We start from the raw sequence: 23,925 nt of genomic DNA, 5'->3' as shown, positions 1-23,925 counted from the left end.
CCGACTGAGCCACCCAGGCACCCCTTGAGCAGCCTCATTTTTAACAAAGCACATGGGTCAGCCCTTCTCTGAATTACTATTGCCGTGTACGGTTGTGCAGGTTGGACACTGCGTAGGATGACATACCTAAGAGGTTTCTGTTTACATTTTAGACGCTCTAGATTTGTATATCATGATAACTTTCTGGCAGGTGGCAGCGAAGTGTCCCAATGAAAGCAATATATTGCAATGCTCTTCTGACTGTCAGGATAAAGTATTTTGAAGAAGAACTTTTTCTAATTCACATTAAGGCACCTGGCAACCTTGAAGATCCAGATTTCCAAGAGGCGCCCCCTGTGGTTTGTCGGGGATAGATTTACCGGTTGAGACAAGTCTGTCCTCTGCCGAAAATTCTACTGTGGCTCTCAGAGTGGAAATTCCGGCATTTCTGTGTTGGAGGGTCTTCAGATAGCAGTCTGATCAGAAGAGTGAGCGAGCCCAGAAAACACACGGCCAAGCTGCATTTGCAGGGCAAGCGCGTGGTGCTGTTTGAGTTTGGGGAAGCAGCACTCGCACCACCCCTCGACCCCACCCCTGCATTGGTTCCTTCTCAACTTGGGCTCGGCTACCTCCTCTAGCCTCGCTCTCATCAGCCCTGACTTCCTCTGCAAAGCCTGTTCTAATGCCCAAATCCCTCTCCACACACACGCGGTCACTGTGTTCTGGTGCTCACAGACATTTCACCAGTTCCTTTTTTTTTTTCTCTTTTAATTGTTTAATGTTTATTTATTTTTAAGAAGAGAGAGAGAGAGAGAGAGAGAGAGTGTGAGTGGGGGAGGGGCAGAGAGAGAGAGAGAGGGAGATATAGATACAGAATCTGAAGCAGGCTCCAGGCTCTGAGCTGTCAGCACAGAGCCCGATGTGGGGCTCGAACCCACAAACCATGAGATCATGACCTGAGCGGAAGTCAGATGCTTAACCGACTGAGCCACCCAGGCACCCCTACACCAGTTCTTTTTAAGTATTTGTTCTCTCTCTGGAATTAAAATGACAGCTTCAACTGCCTATGTATCCCACTAGCCTGTGGACTCCTTGAAAGCTGGACTGTGTCTTATCGACTTTGGTAAACCCTCCCTGACACAGTAGTTGCTCAAGAAATGTGCTGTCGAGCACTGTTTCTCAAGCGCAATTACTAAGCATCGTCTGGTGATAATAAAGAAAACGGTCCTTTTAAATGATACATTTTAAAATTGCGGGACATGCCACAAGCAGCTTCTAAATCCTTTGTCTTAAAGGCTGTTTTTTCCATCTGTCACATTTGTCTTAAGCCTGGTAGTTTCTCAGGAGCTGAGGTACTATAGGCATCAAGTAAACACACGTGCAGATAAGAACAGCAACCTGTGATTACGGGGTCACGGATCAAATAGCCCAGGCTACAGCCTTCGGGCTCGAGGGTGTTCATTTGTCCTTCTTTGGGGTTGGAGAGAAATCTCCTACCCCAATATGGCAAGCATGGGCCGCCCGAAGCCCTGAGCCCGTATAACTGGGCCGCCCCCTGGGTCTTACAGCCAGTTTTGGTTTCTGCCAGGCTTGATCACTGGGGAAACGTACAGAGTATGTGGCCTTGTAACCCCAGCACATAAGTCTTTGTGGAAAGTTGCCATTCTCAGGCGTCAGGCATGTCCGTGAGCAAAGTCCCCAGGGGGACTCTGGGGCAGAAATATCCCAATTTAAAAATATTCTCCAAGTGGCTTCTAAAATGTGTACAAGTTCAATTACTCTCGGCTTCCCTGTGCTATGGCAGCTGGTCTGTCTGTGTTTATTTGCTCCTCTGACGCGTGATTATTCAGAGGGACTGCATTTGTCTTGCCCTGTCTCCTCTGTGAGAGGCCGGGAGCCCCTCAGAACAGAGGTCAGTTCCCTCACATAAGTGGTGGACCTGGCTGGGACTGTTGTGCTCCAGGGGGTGGACATTAGTGGAGGCTGGGGACAGTTTGGGCAGCAGTGGGCAGGGCTGGGTGTCGTCTGGGTGGCAGTGTGTCCATCGAGAGAGAGTAGCATGCTGGTATTTTCTCGACTGGTAGTGGAAACCATTCTTGGTGCTATCTTGACTCCACTTTCTGTAGGCAGCCAGTCCTGCCTGTTCTGTGTCCTTGGAGGCAGAGTGAGAGCAGTCACTGGCCTAATAAGGCACAGTGTCAGAGGGTAGCTGGCAAACGTTATAAATATGATTTAAGCAATAGAATCCAGGGGCTCCTGGGTGACTCAGTCGGTTAAGCATCCGACTTCGGCGCAGGTCATGATCTTGCGGTTCGTGGGTTCGAGCCCCGCGTCGGGCTCTGTGCTGACAGCTCAGAAGCCTGGAGCCCGCTTCGGATTCTGTGTCTCCCTCTCTCTCTGCCCCTCCTCTACGCGTGCTCTGTCTCTCTCTCAAAAATAAACATTAAAAAAAATTAAAAGAAAAATCTCCACAACACCCAGTGCTACATTTGGATGTCTCTTTGTCATTATTAGCAATGTGGCCTCGGCTGGGTTACCTAATCTCCTGCTTTCTTCATTTAGAAGATCTACACTTGCCTCCTAGGGTTTTCATGAAGGTCACCTAGGATACTTTAAGTAATCAAAAACATATATGTCCCAGGGTGCCTGGGTGGCTCAGTTGATTAAGCGTCCTACTTCAGCTCAGGTCATGATCTCAGTTCGTGAGTTTGAGCCCCGCATCGGGCTCTGTGCTGACAGCTCAGAAGCCTGGAGCCTGCTTTGGATTCTGTGTCTCCCTCTCTCTCTGCCTCTTCCCGACTCACACTCTGTCTCCCTCTCTCAAAAATAAACATTAAAAAAAACCCCAAAAAACAATAGAATCTATAGTGTTGAGAACAGAAGGGCTGTCTCTGAATTCCCTTTGGCTGGCCAGGTGACTGGGGCCGGCCAAGCTAGTGGACTAGGACTAGAGGAGAGAATTCCTTACTGAAGGTTTTGGGGAGATGTCAGCCAAAGAAGACATCTAACTAGGCTACAAAAAGTAGTGGGGCTGGGGAGATAAAATGGGGCCCAGCCTCCTTTCCTCAGTCATCTCATGACCTCCATAGCCCATAAGGCACTGACTGACCCGAAAGGATCCTGGGCCCAGCTGGGACGGCAGCCACCTCATATATCCAGGGAAGGACAAAGGGGCCATGTTTTAAAGCCCACGTAGGTAACTTCAGTTGGCAATGATTCTCCACTTCATGCCTCTTGGTGTGATCCTCAAATTGACCTTTGCGGCCTTGGATTTCAGCTTTTAGTGTTGGTGCCATAGGCACCCACCTTGTATTAGTCTGATTTGCTCCTCGTCTCTATGTGGTTTGTTACTGTCGTAAAGCCTTTCACGTCCCCGAACACAATCCTGAGAGGTGGGTAGAATTACCAGCCCCATTTCATGGATGAGAAAGATGATGCTCAGAGAAGGGAGGTGACCTGTGCAGGTCATTGCACTAGGGAGCAGTGGAGCCAGAGCCTGGACCCAGATATTTCGACTGCATTTTTGCTTTGACACGTCAGTTATGCCCATAAATCACCGGTAGTCACACTTTTCTAAGTGCCGCATGACCGTGTCCTCCAATGTATGTGCGTTTAATTACCCATAAATCATAAAATGCCTGGCAGTGTTAATATATAAGCATGTTATACAGCCTATGAAAACATATTTTTAAAGGGCAGAAAATGAGGGGCACCTGGGTGGCTCAGCCACTTGAGTGTCTTGACTTTGGCTCAGGTCATGGTCTCACGGTTTGTGAGTTCGAGCCCCGCACCAGGCTCTGTGCTGACAGCTCGGAGCCTGGAGCCCACTTTGGATTCTGTGCCTCCCGATCTCTCTGCCCATCCCCCACTCACATTCTGTCTCTCTGTCTCAAAACAAGTAAAAATTTAAAAAAGGGCAAAAAATGAAATAAATGATGTATTTTTTAAAGCCCAGGGACCAACACTTGTGGGTAGGAGCTGGGTAATGGGGATTTATTTTTATTATTTGGACTACTTTTGCATAGGTTTAAGATCTTCTCATGAAATGTTAGAAAAAACAAACACGGAACAATGAACCAAGAAAGGGGGCCAACAAACAGTTACGGAAGCTCCGGGCAGGAGCCGCAGATCCAGGCAGGGTGAACTGAGAAGAGGGGCCAGGATTGCCCTGCTCACTCATCGGGCACGTGGGTGACAAAGGCAAGGGCTGGAAGAATTCTGCTTCTGCCATGTCATCAATACCACTGTAGCATGTCTGTACTCCTGCCTCTGTGAGGGGCCACGGGGGGCTAGTGGGCAAGAGGCTGGACTCCAGAGCTGGACTACTGGGCTCACGATCCTGGCTCTGCCACTCGCTAGTTTTATAATCCTGGGAAGTTTCCTAACTTCTATGTGCCTCGGTTTCCTCCTCTGTAAGGAGGGGATAATAACAGTGGCTCCTTCACTGGGTCGTTGTCTGGATCAGATGATATACACACATCATTTGCATAAATTAATATTTAAAGTAGGAAGGACAGTGTTGGAAACATAGTGCTACATGGACTGGCTGTTGTGATAATTGTTGTAGAGCTGTTACACGTTGTTTTAATGTTACTATTATTCCCTCTGCCCTTTCTAGAGGTAATGGGATCTGATTTCTCAGGGAGCCTGCTTCCCGTTTCCACCTCTGACTCAATCTCTGAAAATGTCTGGACCAAAAAGGTGCAAGTACTTCCTGGGCAAGTGTACTCTGGGAGAAGAGGAAAACAGCGGTGCCACATGTAACAGGAAACAAAAGCTGATGGAAAGAAGTGGGATGATGTTTCAAGAAAGGAAGTATAGCTTCAGCCGCGCTAGGTACGCGGGTCCACTTCACGGGGTCCCAGCCTTGTCATCCCTAAAGCGAGCGATTTGCTGCAGCTGATACCAGAGGTGCCTTTCTGAGTTGACATTTTTTGGCTGTGTTCTGCTTCCCTTTGAGCTACGATCACTCTTAGGATTTCGAATTTCAAACAGTCTCCTGGGTTTAGCGCCTGATCAGAAGATCTCCCGATCTCAGGTTTGGTCCATAAGCCATGGTACACCACGTGCCTTGGGACATAGGCCAGGTTAACCTGTAAAGTAACAAATCACAAATTATGCATTAAACTTTTAGAAGCACAGATGTGTCCTATTCTTTATGATACATGCAGGTTGATGGGTTGACGGTGTAGGAATTCATATTAGGATGCCAAATAAAAATACACACGTCATATAAGCTGATCTCTAGGCAGTTGTATATATAGCTAGCCATAGAAATTTCTACCTACTTATAGACACTGTATGATACATAGGGTTAGTTATATATATATATATATAGGTAGATAAATCTGAGATACGCATCAGATACTACCCTATTTCCTGGATCTTTATGTCAGGAATATGTAGAACACTGCACTTAAGCAAAAACAGATGTTCATAAATTTAAAAAATCCACAACTTTTGTGAAAAGTCACATATTTGTATATATCTATACAAATATAAATATTGATATATAGATTACACAGATATAATCATTGAATATTAATAGTTATTATTTCCGGGTAGTGCATTTCAGGTGATTTTGTACTTTTTTCCTTATGGTTTACATATTGTGAATTTTTTTTTTTTTTACATTGAGCATGTATTATTTATATAATCAGAAGAAAAAAGCCCTTTTCATGGTGAAGAGTGTCTAAAACATACTAACTCAGATATTGGCATAAAGAGAAAATCATTAAAAGGAAAAACTAACAAAATATCTGATGCAGTAACTAAACAAAGAAAGAATATCCCGAACTCTGAAGGTCAGAAACCTTTAATGCAATTGCGATGTTTTAGATACTTTCATTTATAATTACGTTCTAGGGCTTCTTGGACATTTCCTAGGACCGATTACAACTAGGAAATCCTAGAAAATGTTTGGAGTTGGGACAGTTTAGCCTTTGAGGACAACTGAGTGCCTTAACACATTTCTTTGCATAGACTATAGCTTTTCTTTAGTTTGAAAAAACAATTCATTTGATCACATTTGTGTTGGGGGTTTTACTATATTATTACTGGGGTACCCTTACATTGGTCCCTCATCTTAGTCTCACACACACACACACACACACACACACAGGCCCCTCAGTCCTTATTTGAAAGACAGCCCCCTCCAAGCTGCACTCCTGCCCCGCGCTGGCCCTCAGGCCGTGAAGGCAGCGGTTCCCACAGCTGGACTATCGGGAGGGGAGCCATGAGTGCTGAACAAGAGTGGAGGAAGCTGGGGCAGGCCCTGAGCTGATAGCCTCACAGACAGCATCCATCCGGGGCAGGTGAGAGACTGGGGCACACTTCCTCCACGGTGGGGTTTGTCTCCCTTGCTCTGGGTCAGGTTGTTCTTGGAACAGTCTCCCTGGACAAAAGGTCTCAGTTCCTACTGTGCTGGGAGTGGGGCAGGGGAAGACTAAAGGTGAGCATCTCAAGAGGGGTTCCCTCCAGGACCGTTTATGATATGCTCATGGGTCCCTGTGGACTCAGGTGAGGCACCACCCCCGCCCCCCGCCCCCAGAAGCCAATCAGGCAATACCCCCGTGGGCTGGAGAAGAATCCCCCTTAACGAGACCAGACCTATGCATTCCTCTTGCCTGAGCTTGGTCTCATTTTTAAAAGTTCTACTCAGAATACCCATTTAGTGCTGAATACAATACTACTAGTGAATACTTATTAAATAAGCACTTATAAAGCACCAGGGGCCAAACTAAATAAATGCTTTACATGTGTGAGCTAATTTTATCTTCCCAATAGCTCTATGAGGCAGGATCTAGTATCACTCCCATTTTATAGATGAGAAAACTGAGTAATAGGAAGTCACTTTCTGTAAGTCATACAATGAATTATGTAGCTCAGTCAGATTCAAATCCAGGTCTGTCTTCCCCTTGAACCCATGCTCTTAACCTTTGTTATACAGCTACACACTGTGCTCAAAGCTGTGAATAAGGCCTTCATGGGGCTCACAGTCTAACAGGAAGAGTTAATTACGTGTGTGAAACATGAGTGAGAGAAGAGAATGCAAAGTTTATAGTACTCACACCAAAGAGAGCTACCCGAGGCTGGCCAGGTGGTTCACCTGTATTTGCAAAACCATATTCTAGAATATTTTATGAATATCATTATGAACATTGTATGTTCATCATTATGAACATAATATGTTATGAACACAAGCCTAGCTTATAAACAGAATCCAGCTTACTCAAAACCTTGTCTAAATCTTTGCTGTTAGGGAGCTCTAGGCACTTGGGTGAGTCAAGCTTAACAATTACTTGGGGTTGGTGGATAGGAACAAGGTGAGGCAGAAATGCACACAAATTCAAGGTGGAAATTAGGGACTCCTTTCTGGCAAATCATGTACTTCATCTTGCCTAACAACATTGGAATTTCATCTGGCAAAGAAATTGGGAGATATTTTTCTCCCAAAACATTTCTTTTGGCAAATATTTGAGGATTCGAAATTTGACCACTGATCTACTGGGTTTTAGTTTGAGAGGAAACAAGACAGAGTCTTCTTGGAATAAGAGTACAAGAACAGCTGTTTGTTAGTTTCATCCCCAAAGCCTCTTTCCCTTCCAAGGCTCAGTGGGCAAGTTTGTGGGCCAGACAGTAGAAAGGGCTTATCTTGAGTTTTGGCCTCCTGGAATAGAAATTTAATTTCAAAAAGGTACATTATTATTCATATTTCTGTCTCCATGAAAATCAAACATTACATTTTTATTCCAAGTACTCTAGTATATGAAAGACCTTCCTCCCCCCCCCTCCCCATATGTTCCTACAAAGATAGCAGAGGAGAGTGTCAAAATATATTCCAACTGATGAAGTGTCTTCATGGCAGGAAAATGGAATTGGAACTTTATAAAGTGTTTGTTAAGGGGAGGGCAAATGTCGAAGGTTTCAGCTGGAGCTTCTAATTGCCAAGTTAACAATTTTGGGAAGATCTCAACCAAGCTCTGTGGTGCCTGGTAAATATCCTCTGGCCATTTTGATTCAACACTCAATTAATTAATGTAGTGGCAGAAAGGAGCTTTAACTTGGAGTCCAAAAGTCTGGGTTCCAAATCCTTTTGTTAACTGCTTGACCTTGACTCAAATCTGAAAACTCTCTGTTCTTTATGTCTTCATCTGTTGAATAAACATCATACTTACCTGGCAAGGTCATTTAAAGGATCAATACAATGATCTCAAGGGTCCGAATAAATGACATCCCCTTCCTCTGTCCAAGTTAGGAAAAATGGGTGAGAACAGTCCAGTCCAGGCAGAAGGATGTCAACATATTGCCTTTAGTACTGATGAGCCTAAGAGCAAAGGCTTAGCTTAGGGTATATAACAATAGTGGGCCTTTCTTCCCAGTTACTGGACATGGCTATGGCCTTATCAAATGGTGAGAATGGAGGAGGGGTTAAATGATGGCAGGCAGGGAATGAAGAGAGGGGAAGGATCTGAGCCACCCATGCCCACAGAGCTGCACCATGACTTCTGTGGGTCATAGGCCCTTTTGCCTTCAGGGGTCCCTGATTCCATAAAAGATACTAAAAATTACATATGCATTGGCATAAAGATGAACATAGTAGCATGACATTACTTTAGCATTACATTTTAAAACATTTTCTTGGACCTAACCTGAAAAAGTTTTTTTTTTCTTCTCAATTTAAAAGAAATTAAAACATTTTTTTTGTGGATCCCTACAAGTATTTGGACCCTAGCCACTGTACTGAATGGTCAAGTTGGCCTTGGACGGCTGGCCCTTGTTCTCAAATTTCCTAACTAGAATAGCCCCTCCTCCCTTCTTGGGGGGTACTGAGGAGGCCAAAGTGGACACGCTAGGTGTTGCTACAGACGGAGACATGAACTCAGGGGGCAGGATGCTCCCCAGACCCCATGAAAGTAAAGTGCTAAAAAAAATGTGTGTGTAGCCTAGACTGTGAATAACACCAAAACGGGTAAGACATTTTCTCTGTCTTCAAGAATTGATTATAGCATAAGGCAGAGGGAAATAAGAGCAAAATTGGAGAATAAGTCACATGCTGAGGGAATTTCTAGAAACAATCCCTTGTGGTAGTGATAGTGGAACTTGGCCTTGAAGGATAAAGATTTTTGTTAGACAAGGCAGGATGGGATGGAGTGGAGAGGTCATTCTGGACTGTGAGACTGGAAAAGATATGGATTCACTTGAATGCAAGGATGTTCTGGAAATTAAGTTCAAAAGGCAGCCACTAGTGGCACCTGGATGTCTCAGTAGGTTGGGCGTCTGACTTGGGCTCAGGTCATGATCTCACGGTTCGTGGGTTCGAGTTCTGCATTGGACTCTGTGCTGATAGCTCAGAGTCTAGAGCCCGCTTTGGATTCTGTCTCCCTCTCTCTCTGCCCCTGCCCTGCTCATTCTCTCTCTCTCTCTCAAAAATAAAAAATAAACATTAAAAATTTTTTTTTAAAAAGTAGCCACTTTCCTTATTCTTTGGCTCCACTGAACTCCCTGTTTAATGTTTTTATATCAGTGGGTGTTTTTATACCAGTGGGTGGGAGGGAGGGATGTTATTATTTACTTGGTACCTACCATGCACCAGGAGATTTACATGCATTGCCTCATTTACTCTTCACTATAGTGATTTGAGGTGGATATCATTGCCCCTGTTTTTCAGACAAGGAACTTGAGACCCTGAAAGCATAAATGGCTTACTCATGGCTCCAGAACCTAGTGGGCATCAACAGATTGGCTCTTGATTGCCAGTCCAGGGCTCTGTTCTCTGGCTCCTGGGAGACTTCAAAGGGGTTTTCTGAGAGTTATACAAAGAGTTCCTACAATTATAGTTTAGGTGGAATGTTGTTCCAGGGCCTCACTTCTGGTGTTCCATTATCCCGACTCTCAGACCAGACTGTGCTCCCTCTCGTGAGCATCTACCTGGTGAGGGCCCCTCCATGCATGCCTTCATCTGTTCACCAGCACTGCCTTTCCTGGCCTCCCATGCTAGGTCCAGATCTCTGCTGTTATAGACTTGGTGCTTGTGATTCCCCAAATGGGGCTGGTTCCAGGGGCCCCTGTGTGCCGGTCCCAAGACCGTGGTGGGCTTGCAGGAGTTAACAAATACTGGCTAAGTAGCTAATATTTAGTAAGCACTTGCTCCACTCCAGGTACGGTGCTTAACACATCCTCACACGTTGTTTTATCCTCACAACCTTCCTCTGACATAGGCATTATTAAACTTTTACAGATCAGAACACTGGGGCTCAGAGGGATCCTGCAACTTTGCCAAAGGACCGCAAGTGATGGTGCCAGAGGCAGGATTTAACCCCAGCAGCCTGACTCTAAATTTACCCCCAAACCACCATGGAGTCCAGCCTCCTGGAATACTTAGAGCTTCACAGCACGTTTTTACTACTTGTGAGAAATTGGCCTCTGCTTTTCTCCAGTTGATCTCAGTTTCTCAAAGTTCTTCCATATTTGGCATCTTTTCTTTGTTGTCTTCCATGTTGCCCTCCCTAGGCGTGGCTCTTATTCTTTCAGAATTTTGTCATTTGGCTAGGTCCTGTTCAGAAATTATTAATCTGTATTAATATATCTGTATTTCTGTATATCTGTATTTCATCCAGTCCTTTCATTGTAGATATCTAACAGCTTAGTTGTTGTACATCTGATATTTAGTTATCTTTTCACTCCTTGCTTGCTTTTGTCTTCCCCTGGCAATGGCCAGAGGGTAAGCATGGAGACTTGAATGTGGAATTCCTGGCAGGAAGTCACCTTTTCCCTCTAACAGGACCCAGCCATGAGGGAACATCTGTGGGTTTTATCTCTTCACATCCATTCTCCTCTTTCATCAACACAAAAATTCTGCTTTGAGGGACTTACTCTTTCCCTGTTGACATTAGAGGACACATAACATGGTGGCACCACATTGCCTCGGCTTAAATCCCAGCTCTACCACTAGACCATCTGTGCTAACTTGGACTGATAACTCAAACTCTCTCTGGCTCAGTTTCTTAATTACAATAGTACCCGCCTCACAGGGTTATTGTGAGAAGAAAACATGTGTAAATATGGTGCTTAGAACAGTGCCTGGTAGAAAATAAGCACACCATAAATATTAGTGATTTTTAAAAAATCATTAATCTTTCCCAAGGCTAGGCCGAGGGAATGTTCTTTCCTGGAATTTGAATCCTGAGCAGAATGGCAAAAAGACAGAAATCCATTAGAGCTGATTCATTTGGGTAGTGCCCCGAAGAAATGGTTAATCAGTTCCTATTCCCTAGATCCTAGCCATCCTTCTTCTGGTCTTCAAGTTCTGGATCTTCAGAAGTGTTTTTTATTCTGCATTCCACTCCCCACATTCTTCCAACAAATGTCCCCTCCTCCTCCTCATTTTCCTCTTCCTCTCCATCTTTCTTCTCTTGCTCCTTCCATTTTCCTACCCCCCACCAAGCACCCTTCTCCCTCCTCCCCAAGCCCAAAGTAGTAAGCATTGGTTTCTGATACTTTCTGCCAAAAAATCTTTACTGAGCCAGCATCCCATGAAAATGGCCCCTTAGTCTTGGCTTAAATATTTCCATAAAACAGCTCTCTCTGTCTCTTTTTTTAAATTGGTGAACTCTGAAAGTACTTTGTCATACTAGGCAGAAGCTTATATAGGATTCTAGAACTACAATGTTTGGATTCGGAGCCTGGCTCAGTCATTTACTCACTGTGAAGCTTGGGCAAGCTGTTTAGCCTCTATGCCTTGGTTTCCTCACCTGTAAAATAGAAGGCAATAATAGTAACCATTTCATGCTATCGTTGTGAAGATTCAATGTCATAACACTTGTGAAGCATTTAGATTTCCAGTAAGAGTAAGTTCCTGTGAGTCATCCTCCTCTTCCTCCTCATTCCTACCATGGATCCCAGCTCCACTCTTCTGAGCTGCCCAGAATAAGCCAGATCTTCCTCTTAGTGCCAATCTTTCAAATACCAGGATGCTCCATTTGTGTCCCTCCTTCTTCTGGGCTCAGTATGCCCGGCTTCCTTCTGTCCTACCTGCAGACTTCTTCCCAGTCAGGCCAAGCTGCTCTTTGTGGTCTAAACTGATCAAACTGGAAAGATCCAAACCTGTCTTCAACTTGTCTGCCTCATTATTTTATCAAAAGTAAAACACAAGTAAACATCTTATAAGGTTTTGGGTTGAAATCTACCTGCTTCCCCTCAACACTGGGGAGGGTCTATGCCAACAGCTTCTGGACTCCAGAGTCTTTGAGCACCACCCGACTACCTGGGCCTGAGGGTTGAGACTGGGGTCAGGAGGAGAATGGCACATGAAGGCATATGGAAATAATAGCAGTGGGAAAAACTTCCTGCCTCCCCTGCCGGTCCCCACCCAGGCTTATGCAGAAGCTGACCAGACGTACTTTCTGCACTTTGCCTGCTCTGCCTTAGAGTCATAGGCAAGTCCCTGGGCTAAGCTGTTCCTGGTTGTTGACATGCCACTGACAAGCCTGAAGAGTTTCTACTCATAGGAAGAGCTTTCCCCACAGTGTGGAGAGCAAGAATCTGATTAATCATATCGGTTGCATGGCACTTCGCAGTTTGGAACACATCAATTCACTACAACATTGGGATGGATTTGTCATAGGAAGAACAGTCTTTTTTTCACAAAAGGAATACCTGTTTACGAGGAGGATGTTCAGGTCCGAAGAGGTTAATGGCCTTGCCCGTTCACACAGCCACAAGGGACAGAGCTTGCATTGGAGTTGCGCTTAGAGTTCTTTGTGACATGCCTTGTTCTGAAGGCTATGGGGCCGCTGTTGGATGTTCCCATGAGTGTGTCACTCTGCCCCGGAGGCTACAGGACCTCTAGTAGCCTCTTTCTCAATGGTCAGCAGAGGCACCAAGGAGCAGGTCGCCTGGGACCTATAAGTAGGTCTATCCTAGTCTACTTCGAGGAAGGGGAAACTTTTGGAAATAGAGACACAGTGACTTGAAAGACACATGATGTTTGGTAAGGCTGCAGGGGTACCCTGGAGAGAATGAGAATCCGCTGGTGAACTGGAAGTTGTTGGGGGAGTCAAGTTCCAATGTCTATTCATCCCATCACTTATAAAGTCCAAGGGAGCCTTCTGACTAAGGGGCTTAATATTAGGGCTCTTTCTAGAGAGTCTAAGGAAAATAAGTTATTTGGTGGCATCCATTGTGGATTTTCTTGGATTTGGGGATTGCATGGTGAGAGAGGAGCCCAGGATTCCATGGTGGAAAGCTACTGGGGTGTCCTGCCCAGCTCTGCCTTTGAGAGCTATGTGTCCTTCCAGTCCTGGACTGGCAGTAGGACTTAAGTTCCCAGCCCTGAGTTCCACCTGTAATTGCAGGGGGTGGGGAAGCTAAAAGCAGGGAGCAGGTGGCCAAAGCAGAAGTGGTTTTATATTGGGAGTGATCCAGGATAGGGCAACTGAGAAATCACCCTGTGAACCCCTGAAGATTGGAGGACAGTCCTGATTCATCCCTTTCCTTGGCTCTCCTCAGGACAAACTAATGTGGTTTGCAAAGCCCTTAAAAATCTGGCCCCAAACTCTGGCTTCTTTGCAAGCCAAGCTTCCCCATACATTTTGGTCCAGCTAGGTAGAATTATTTACTGGTCTTTGAAAGTGCCATCTCACTTTCTCACCTCATGCCTTTGCTCATGCTGTCTCATGCTGCCTGAGATGTACTTCACCCCATTTCTCTTTCTGGAGAACTTCTACTCCCTCTTCAAGATGTGCCACAATGTCATTTCTTCTGTGGAGCCCCCTGGCATGGTCATGACTTGCCCCATTCTCGGTTCCTACAGCATTCTGACCTCAGCTCTGCTGTGGCACTTATCACATCGTCATGTGATTGATTTTGTGTTTGCGTGCACAACGGACACTGAAACCAGACTGCCTGGATTCAAATCCGAGCTGTACCACCAAACTTAGACAAGGTCACCTTGGACACGGTCTCTGTTCTTGCCTTCCTTCTATGTAGAATGGGGGCACTAGCACTCACCCCACAGAGTTTTTATGAGGATGAAATGAGCCGCCATGTATTAAAGACTCAGATCACGGTCTGGCACTGTAAGTGTTAGTGGTGTTGCTGTTGTTACCATTACCTGTTTGAAGTCACCTGTCATGGTTCCCTCCTATTCATGTCTACCTGAACTTCGACCATCACAAAGAGGTCACTTGAACATCCACAGTCCATAAGCCATACCTGGAATATGACTTTCTCTCTCTCTCCCCTTGTGTGTAGGGTGAATAGATGCTGACAGGCAAGCTTCCTGATTTCCATTCAATGTTCCTCCCAGATCAGAGCTCCATCTTGATCCTTTTTATAGTCTTTGCCACCAACTTCCAGCATGTATTGTCCAATTCCCTCAATCCAGATATCAGGATATCCTTCTACACATGGTGATATAAACCAGGCAGACTTTTTCTTCCAACTAGATCTCTATGCCCATGGAATGCCTGGTTGGTAACACGCCTACATCCCTCATCTGGTTCTCAGAGGGGTCTGGGCACCCCTGACACCTTATGACACTCTAGGCTTTGTTTTTTTTTTTAATATAGAGGCCATGTTTGAGTCACCTGTACATCTATTTCCCAACACAGTACCAAACTCAGTGGGTTTTTAAAACGAATAAATAAATGGAGAAGAGTAAGTCATCCTTGACTTTCCCACAGTACAGTGTCAGTGTGATTGGATGCACCTGGGCTTTCTGCTATTGACAGATGAAACTGTCCTGATTGAAACACACCTCCAAGTGTTTGCTCATTTCCATTCTCCTTATCTGGAGTACCCTTGAGTTTTCAGTACAGTGCCACCATCTGGAATAAAAAGTGTCTGGGACATATTTTGTGCTCCCCAGAAAGCAGCTTCAAGAGTAGATATAGTTAGGCACCCAAGACAAACTTCAGTTTCTTCCAAGCTTTGGCTTGGTATGGAGAAAACCAGTTGCTTAGAATCACAGACACTGAACTGGAAGGAAGAGTCAGTGTAATCTAGCCCAATCTCTTCTTTTTACCAACATGGACGCTGAGGGCCAAAGAACAAGAGTGACTTCTCAAGGTCACTCAGCTCTATATGCCAGTTAGGATCTGAGCTCACATCTCCTGAGTCCCCAATCAGCACCTTTGTCCCCGGGCTCTCACTACCCCATCAGCCTTTGTGTCTTGCACATGTCCTCGCCTCCATGGGCATAGCTGCTACTCAATTCCAGACCCTCATAAGCTTACTGAAAGCTGGGCAGGACTGGAGGCAAGAAGCACAGGAGATAGTTGTTCTGGGGGCAGTAGGCTCCATGGGTGGTGGGGGTGGGGGTAGGGCTGGGGGTTGGAGAGGGTTTTTACAAACTTTGGTTTTGTTGTCCAGGATTTAAACTTCTACCATGTTTACCCATAGAAATCTTCTCTCAAGATTTTTGCAGGGTTTTCTCAGGGTCTGTCAAGGTCACTCTTATCTCCACTTATTCACCACTCACCCAGCACACTTCCTTTTGTGTGTTATGTGTGGTGGGGAAGGGGTTGGTTGGATGGGGGAACGTAGTATTTTTTGTTTTGTTTTAAATTGTTTTGTTCAGAAATTCTGTTTTTTCCCACGATCTGCTTGCAAGGCTTTGAAATGAGGACTCAGAATCACATGGAGTAACTCAGAGTAACTCACTTGGGGCAGAGAGGGGGATGTGTCAGCAGCACCAAATTACATTGTCTTAGAAATTTAAAAGGGTGCTATTTACCTTCAACGAGTAATATTTTAGTAACAGATATTGAAATGCCCAATACTAGGGAGTGAAATGAACTTTGGTAAATCCAAAGAGTAGGAAACTATGTAACCCAAGGATTTAGCAAGGGGCATACGAGATATATCAGTCTAGGGGGTACCACACAGCACACAGATGCTAATCTTTGCAAATTCTAGTGTGGTGGTAACATTCTTGCAGAGAAAAGGCACCAGCAGATTGTATGGCCTTTGGGTGTCATTTCCCGTCACTATAATCCTGATAATCATTAAAAAGGTGAAGAAGATGTACATCTATTGACATAGAAGATGTCCCTGGCATATTGTTAAGTGAATTAGAAAACAATGCTCATAATGCAATTCCTATTTTGTAAAAGTTATAATGATAAAAATGTGGTGGGTAAAAAATAGATATCAATATTGTCACAGTGATGATAGGTGATTTTAAGTCCTGTTTATACTTTTTCTGCATTACCAAAAATTTCACCATAATATACTTTTACTTTTGATACTTGGAAAACACCATAAGTGTTGGAAAAAATAAACTTTCTATTTGTGGCTGGGCCCAGAGATTCATTTATGAAGGGGATTTTGCTGAAGAGGTCAGTCATTGCATTAAGAAACTTGGGATATCAATAAATGTTATTTCCCTTCGCTATGAAGAGAAGGAGGCAGGAAGAGGCCATCCTCAATGCAGGTGTGGGGCAGAGACTCTTCAATCGGAAACTCCAAAGGGATGTATTCCTGGAGTCCCTAGTCAGAACTTGGCATCATTATTTCCCATCCTGAGACCATCTTAACTAGGTTGTTAGAGTCTCCAGTACTCTCCACGCTGTAGTTAAGCAGCATTATGCCTTAAATAAACTTTTAGGGGCTAGCCTGGGAAGCCAACTACCCTTTACCACGTTATTTCTATGGGGAAACATACTCCCAATGCCACATCACCAGGTTACATTGGAGCTTTGGGACACAGCCATTTTCGGTTTGGAGACCTACTTGACCCTTTCCTCCTTATTCCCTATTTCAAAAATCCCTATTAGTTTGTGAAAGATTGTAAAGTTATGGACAAATTCTTTGGTTTACACTCCATTTGGTAGCCTGGCACCCAGTTTTCAAGACCGAAGAGTTCTTGGAGATTGGCATGACTAACTCATTTTTTAATGAGTATTACTTCTCATTGATCAAGTTGGCTGGAGTTGCCCAGGGTTCCCTAGGCATAAATCATGCTAGTGATTTATGTCTTCCTTAGCACTCCTTTGCTTACTGTGGTGGTTAATTTTATGTGTCAACTTGATGACTTGTGTTGGGTGCTGGCCTTGGGTAGCTGTGTGAGTTTGCAAGTTATAAAAGAAAGGAACAGACAACCTGATCTCAGAGGGCCTTTCCATAACTGACAGGTGAAGTCTGAACTGAGAAACTCACCTCATGTCTGTGGGACAGATTTCAACCTGTTTGGTAAGAGACTTCTAGGCCAGGGAAGGAGTAGGCCATGCTTGCCTCTGTTAGATTTGTCAGCCATTTCAATTACTTTGGAGGTTGGTGAAAAATGACCTTTCTTGGCGGTAGAGCAGTAGTCTAGAGCGGTAATCTCTAAGCTTTTCTGGGTCGAGAGTGCTCTGTGAATCAGATCAAGACAATGATCCCTCTTCCCTAAAGATTTGTGTATGAATGCAAGGGCTTCTAGGCCCCATGAACTTCACCAAAAACTTTCTAGGGGTCCATGGATGTAATAGAAGCTCCTTTGGCTAAAGTCCAAATCAGCAAGTTCATGATTTGGCCAGAGATGTTTAAAAAGAGCTCAAGAGCGAGTTTTGCATCTCCTCTCAAACACCTTCCGGATCTAGAGCCATCCTAAGCTCTTGGAGACAAGTTGTTCCAGGACCTAAAGAGGTCAAGCAATCATGTTTTTCTCTAGTTCTTAGTAAGTTATGCTCCAGGGACTTTCAGCTAAGAGGCCTAACAGAGGTCAGAGGATCTATTATCAGTTAATTGGCCTGTTCAGCCCTAAGGGAAGTCCCCAGGTTTCCTTAATTCTTTGAAAGATCTGGATTCTGCTTCTGACCTGGGACAAGCCGCCTCCCCACTGGGGGCCTCAGTATCCTCATCTGGCACAGTCACTCTTTAAGTTCCTGTCAAGCTCCGGTGGTGTTCTGTCATCTGTGAGTCCTTGATAGCTGTGTGGTGGAGACAAGCATCTAAGAAGTCATGATTCTGGATCCTAACTTGCGTCTGCTCCTGTCACTGAGGGGATGCCTGTCCAGAGAAACTTCTAGAGCACCCTGCCTGAGAAGCATCTAGCTTCCCAGAGGCCTTCAGGGAAAAGGCGAGGAACAGAGTTGGTTTTTGTTTGTTTGTTTTCTGGTCTGGGAAGAAACCTATTAAGAGTCATCTTGAAAGGAAGATGTCCACTGGGCACCAGGAGAGGCAAGCTAGCATCAGGGATTTAGCTGTGCTCTGAAGAAATAGAAATCTCTTCTCCGCTCTCAGAAGTTCTCCCATTTCCATGACTCACCTCCTCTCATTCCAGAAAGTCATGCACAGGAATTAATTTATGGGTCCTGTCCAGAGGTCTTTAAGTAAACAGTGCCACCAGACCTTTCTGCTACCCAGACAAGCTGGATTTCAGGCCCCAGGGAGGAAGCTAATGACTTGTAGTTACTTGGCTATTGTTTTCCGAAAACAATCTGACTTCCTTTCTGATAGCCTCAGAATTCCTTCTTTACAAATTAAGATGCTGGAGCCAGGGAAGGGCTGAGCTCACCAGCTTGGTAGCACAATGCTCCAGGGCAAGATCTGCTTTCTGCAACAAGTTACAGAGGCTCCTTATGGACTGGTGGACAGGCAGCTCAGGGCATGCAAGCCCCAGCTGGGCCTCTGGGCCACTGCTTCTCTCTTGAGATCTTACCTCCATTCCATAGCATGTAATAATAACGAAGTTGTATTGTGCTCAAAGAATAAACTTGTGAAGACGATATCACCATTTTATAGATGAGGATGTTGAGGCTCAGTGGTTTGCCCAAGATCTCACAACAAGTAAGCGACAGGGTTGAGAGTCCATCTCTAGTCTTCTGACTCCGAGTTTCAGCCTCTTTGAAAGAGGACATGTCAATGCAAAGAGAAGCAGTCTGTCTGGAGCTGATAGATTTTGGTCCATCATCTGAGAACTGAGTCTTCATGTTAGATAAGAATCAACATCTGAAATTCACTGGATGTGGGGCTTAAGTGCTAGATCCCTGTCTCTTCTCCTCCTCCCCTCCGCATACTCCAAAGCTAGGGTTGGCTTGGGTCTGGTGTTGGGGGGGCAGTTTCGATCCTTCCTCCTGCCTAAGAGGTTTGATGAACACTTAACAGAATGGCCAGTCCCTTTTTGCCGTAAAAGAAGATTCCCCACTGGCTTTCTCTGGCCGTCTGGACCCTGTTACAGAGTCGTGTTAAGTCTTTTTTGTTAGGGTGCTTGTGGGAGCTTTTGTTTTTGAAGGGAAGTAGACTCTGACTTTGTGCTATTGTTGATAACCACTCTGCCCTCTACCCCACCACCACCACCACTTTGAAGGAAAAGCTGATACAGTAGTGCCCCCTTATCCGTGGGGATTTGTACCAAGACCCCCAGGGGTGGATGGCTGAAACCACGGACTGTACTAAATCCTATATGTACTATCTTTTTTTCCCACACATACACGCCTATGGTAAAGTTTAATGTATAAATTAGGCAAGTAGATAGAATAGTTAAAACAATAGACAGTGACAAAAACTATGTGAATGTGATCTCTCTCCCTCCCTCTCAATAACTTATTGTACTGTGTTCACACTCCTTGTGATAATGTGGGATGATAAAATGCCTGCCTGGTGAGAGGAAATGAGGTGAATGACACAGGCCTTGTGACACAGTGTTGGGCTACTATTGGCCTTCTGATGATATGTCTGAAGGAGGATCATATGCTTCCAGACCCACAGTTGACCATGGGTAACTGAAACTGTGAAAAGTTAAACTGCGAATCAGGGGGAGCTGCTGTAACCCCCTTGTACCATTTTGTACCTACGCCCACTTGTGCACTCATTACATTGTAGTCTACTTGCTGGTGCCCGGGGCTCTCTCCCCAGCCATGGAAAGTATGGGGGGAAACTTACATCTCTGTTACTTCTGTATGCCCTGTCCCTGCACAGAGTGTGTCCTCAGTATACCTTCACTGAATTCATGATTAGCAGATAAATGACTCTACAGGGTAGGTGCTATTCCTCAAACTCTGAAGGAGGATGGTGGGGGGAAGTGCAGTATCACCTGGAAAAGCAATTGAAATGTGCTCTCAGGTACAAAGGGAAGGTTGTATTTGAATGGCACCTTTGGATGTGTGCGGTGTCCCACCTACATGGCCCCATCTGGTGGCCTTGGTCAAAGGAACCAATGGAAATGGACAAAATAGTTATAGCTGTAATATTGATAACACCATGTTTCCATTGTTAATCTTTTATCTTTCATTTCTTTCAAAGTAGTCTCCCCTCTATGATTTAATTTTAATCTTGAGAACAGATGCATGATTCATTATATGCTGTATGTATGTATCCATGTATGTATATATCTATGTCTATTATCTATCTACATGGATGTGTAGGTATATATGTCTGTATTATATATATGAGAGAGGATATTTATTTAGCAGTCACTACATGCCAAACATATATCTCATTCAATCTTCATAACCAATCTATAACTTTCATAGTTATTATGTTATTCTGATTTTAACTCATGACCCTGAGATAAGACCTGAGCCGAGATCAAGAGTCGGACGCTTAACTGATGACTGAGCCATCCAGTCGTCCCCTATGTTATTCTCATTTTAAATGTTTACTTAATTTTCTTGATTCATTTTGAGAGAGATGGGGAGAGAGAGAGAGAGAAAGAAAACAAGTTGGGGAGGGGCAGAAAGAGAGGGAGAGAGAGAATCCTCCCGCACACTCGGTGCGGAGCCCAGCATGGGGCTCAATCTCATGACTGTGGGATCATGACCTGAGCTGAAATCAAGAGTTGGATGCTCAACTCAGGCGCCCCATGTTATTTTCATTTCAAAAGTGAGCCAGATGAGGCTGCCAGGGAGAAAAAAATTTCCTCTACTCTTTATGTTCAGTTATTGGAGGCTTGGAATTAAACTGACAGAAGATAGATAACAGGGGAAAAAGAGGTTTATTCATATGCATAGGGAAACTAACAAAAGTAGCTAGCTCACTAAAAGGTTAAAGGTTAAGGGGTGCCTGGGTGGCTCAGTCAGTTGAGTGTCTGACTTTGGCTCCGGTCGTGATCTCGCAGTTTGTGGGTTCAAGCCCCGCATCGGGCTCTGTGCTGACAGCTTGGAGCCTGGAGCCTGCTTCGGATTCTGTGTCTTCCTCTCCCTCCTTCTCTCTCCCTCTCCCCCACTCACGCTCGGTCTCTCTCTCTCTCAAAAATAAATAAACATTGAAAAAAAAATTTTTTTAAGGTTAAAGGTTAAACTTAGGTAATGCAAAAGGGGGAGGGAGAAAAGGCTTCTATGGGAAGAACAAATTGATTTCTTTAGGAAGGACAAATGAATTTTTAGAACAAATGGGAGATAAGAAAGTTTGTGATAATGTTTGTTTATGCAGGTGTGGTGATCTTTCTGTCTTCTTCACGGCCATGCAACTCCCCCCCAAAGAGGGGATTTATGGTGGCCTCATTTCCCAGAAGCTGCTGCTTTTAGTCAGATAAGGGAATCTCCAACAAGGCTTCTTCCTGTGTCTGATGAATCTCAAATGTCTTCAGTTTACAATAATCTCCCTACCAACTCCTGGGTTCTAAACGGGTCCCCACATGCCAAAGAGGGTCACATAGCTGCTGAGAGGTGCAGCCAAGATCTGAACCCAAGTACTCTTAACCACAAGGTGATTTGCCCCCAGCCTTATCCATTCTACTTTGAGTATTTAGCTGCTGAATGTGAGATGAAACTTTGAAGAAATGGAATAATCTTAATCTCCTAAATATGCCTCTAATCTTCTGTAATAATTTGACCGTAGCAGCTATAGTTGAAGCTGGGCACTAATTTAGGAGGAGATGAAAACTTTGTTGTTGAGTTAGGTTTTGAACATTATTGTCTAAATTATCAAGACAGGCATGGGATATTGTATCTCTATTTTAAACGCAAGGAAATGCCTCTTTTTTGGCATGATTTGTCTGAGGGCACCTGAGTTAATGGCATATCTGGCAAAAAGTTTCCTGACCTTGTATTTTTATTACTTTTGCCACTAGACCCCCTGGTATTGTACCTTGGACTTGACTGAAAACACCTTTCAAAACAAAGGAGGAGTAAGTTCTTTTTGGTCTTTGTGAGGTGGGTAGACCAAGGATGCTTAATCTGTTACAGGAAAAAGAGGTGTGCATTGTTAACCCTAGATGTTGCTTATAATGACATAATAACTAAAATAATATGAAATTCATAGTCTTCTTGCTTTCAAGGACTTCCTTTTGGATCTAGAGGGCAAATGCCATCCCAAGATCTCCCAGAGAAAGGTCTCATTTGGGTCATAAAATGAAATCCCTGGACCGGGTACTCCAAGGCTCCAATGAGGCTTTATCCAGCTGTTGTCTTCATGCCCTGAAATTAGGGGGCGAGAATCAGGCTTGGCTGATACTGGATTCCTCCTCCCCCCGCCTCCTTCTCTTCTTCTCACGTCCGTGGAGGCCACTGGCCCAAGCCCACTACAAAAGAGTCCTTAAGTTTGGGATCCCAAAAGTTCCCATCTGCCTTAAGCCCGAGAAGAGGTATGGCTGTGACTTTGAGCTTTTCTTTGGGATTAAAACTTGAGATGTATTGAGAGTAGATTCATAGACCAAAGCACCAGGGGCAAGGAAGTCTGTGTTTCTTTTGCTTTCTGCTTCTTGGAACAGGGTGTTCTTGCCCGTTTTAGCCACTATCTGGAAAGCAAAAGTCTTAAAGGGGACGGCGTATGCCTGTGGTGTCTGCCTCTCCACGGCAGGAAAGGGTGAGTTCAGCCCACTAACCATGGCTCCAGTTACCTACTTAGGACCTCTGAGGGAGCATGTGGGACTCGTCACTTTCTTAATTAAATGCCGGCAGAACTTACTTGCATGTGTTATGGTTGTAGGTTCTAAGGGAGGAGGCTCTTCAAACATCCGGACCACAGTGTCTTGGGAAGGAAACTCGGGGAGTCAAAGATTCATGAGGTAGAAGGACATTCAAAGGTCTTCTCATTTGCCCTCTTGCCTCTAAGGAGAAGCAACAGAAAAAAAAAAAAAAGAAGGAGAAATTTTCAAAATGCCACCTTTAAAAGACTTGTAGAAAAAGGGTGCCTCTGCCTGGAAATCTCAGCTGGGGCTGTGCCACCTTCCTGGTCATGGCCAAATGCGGTCTCTCTTGCTGGGGTTGGAGCCCATTCCTTCTGTGGCATCTGCAGGCCTGTTTGCTCCCACCTGGAGAGCCCTGTGCCCCACTCTCTGACCAGGCCATGGGTTCCATGAGAATTCCTCCACGGCCATGGGGAGAAAGTGCCTGACCTTTCGCATCAGGCAGGCCTTTTCTCCACTTCTTAACTAGTAAGCTTGCACAATTTACTAAACTTCTCTGAGGCTGAATTTTCTTTCCTGCAAAACAGAAATAATAACACAGTGTCTACCTTGTGGTGTTGTGAGGTGAAAACGCCTGGTACATCGAAGGCCTTCAATAAATGTGCCTTGCCCTTTCTCCTTCACTAAAGCACAACAAACAGATCACACTGTATGAATCTGTTTTCCAAAAGATTTGTTTTCCTCATCTAACTGAACACTTTAGGATATCATCATACAATGAGGACAAACACATATCGAGTACTGTCATTGATACTAATTGTTTTGCCTGCATAGCTGACTGGAATGTCAGGTTCTTGTGGACAAAAGATGGCCCTTCTCTTCTACTTAGCAGAGGCTGGGCCCATAGGCGGGGCTCCTTGTCCAGGAGACCGTGATGGATGGTTCAGACAGTCTTTAGAAGGTCATCTGTCTGTCTTCTCATCTCCAAGTAGAATAAGGTGAAGAGTGCCTCACACAAAGCCCTGCACGTAGTAGATGTGGAAGGATGTCTCTTTTGCTATCCCACGTTTACAGCCCTTCCCTTACAGGTACTGCCAACCAATTCTTTGGCTCTCTGAATCCCCCTGAGTTCCTCCTATCTGTAAATGCGTGGCACATAGACCTCGGCACCTCTG

At 44.8% G+C, this 23,925-nt stretch overlaps 1 long non-coding RNA gene across 6 annotated transcripts in view; it reads right to left on the bottom strand.

The window, feature by feature from the left end:
• Positions 1 to 817: 817 nt before the first annotated feature.
• LOC113596804 (uncharacterized) overlaps positions 818 to 23,925 on the bottom strand; it is a 102,780-nt gene continuing 79,672 nt past the window's right edge. For 2 of the 6 annotated variants that reach the window (XR_008295221.1, XR_008295225.1), the window contains 3 exons: positions 11,685 to 11,732; positions 8,157 to 8,305; positions 818 to 5,072 (listed from right to left, as the gene is read on the bottom strand). This is a non-coding gene — a long non-coding RNA (uncharacterized LOC113596804). Of the gene's footprint in view, positions 5,073 to 8,156; positions 8,306 to 11,684; positions 11,733 to 22,809; positions 22,952 to 23,925 lie in introns of all 6 variants that reach the window. The other 4 variants (XR_008295219.1, XR_008295224.1, XR_003417640.2 and 1 more) reach the window with 3 other exon arrangements.

The sequence above is a fragment of the Acinonyx jubatus genome, chromosome C1 (genome assembly GCF_027475565.1).
Source record: "Acinonyx jubatus isolate Ajub_Pintada_27869175 chromosome C1, VMU_Ajub_asm_v1.0, whole genome shotgun sequence".
NCBI classification, from domain to species: Eukaryota; Metazoa; Chordata; class Mammalia; order Carnivora; family Felidae; genus Acinonyx; species Acinonyx jubatus.
Note: the sequence above shows the minus strand (reverse complement) of the source record. Positions and strands in the feature narration are given on the sequence as shown.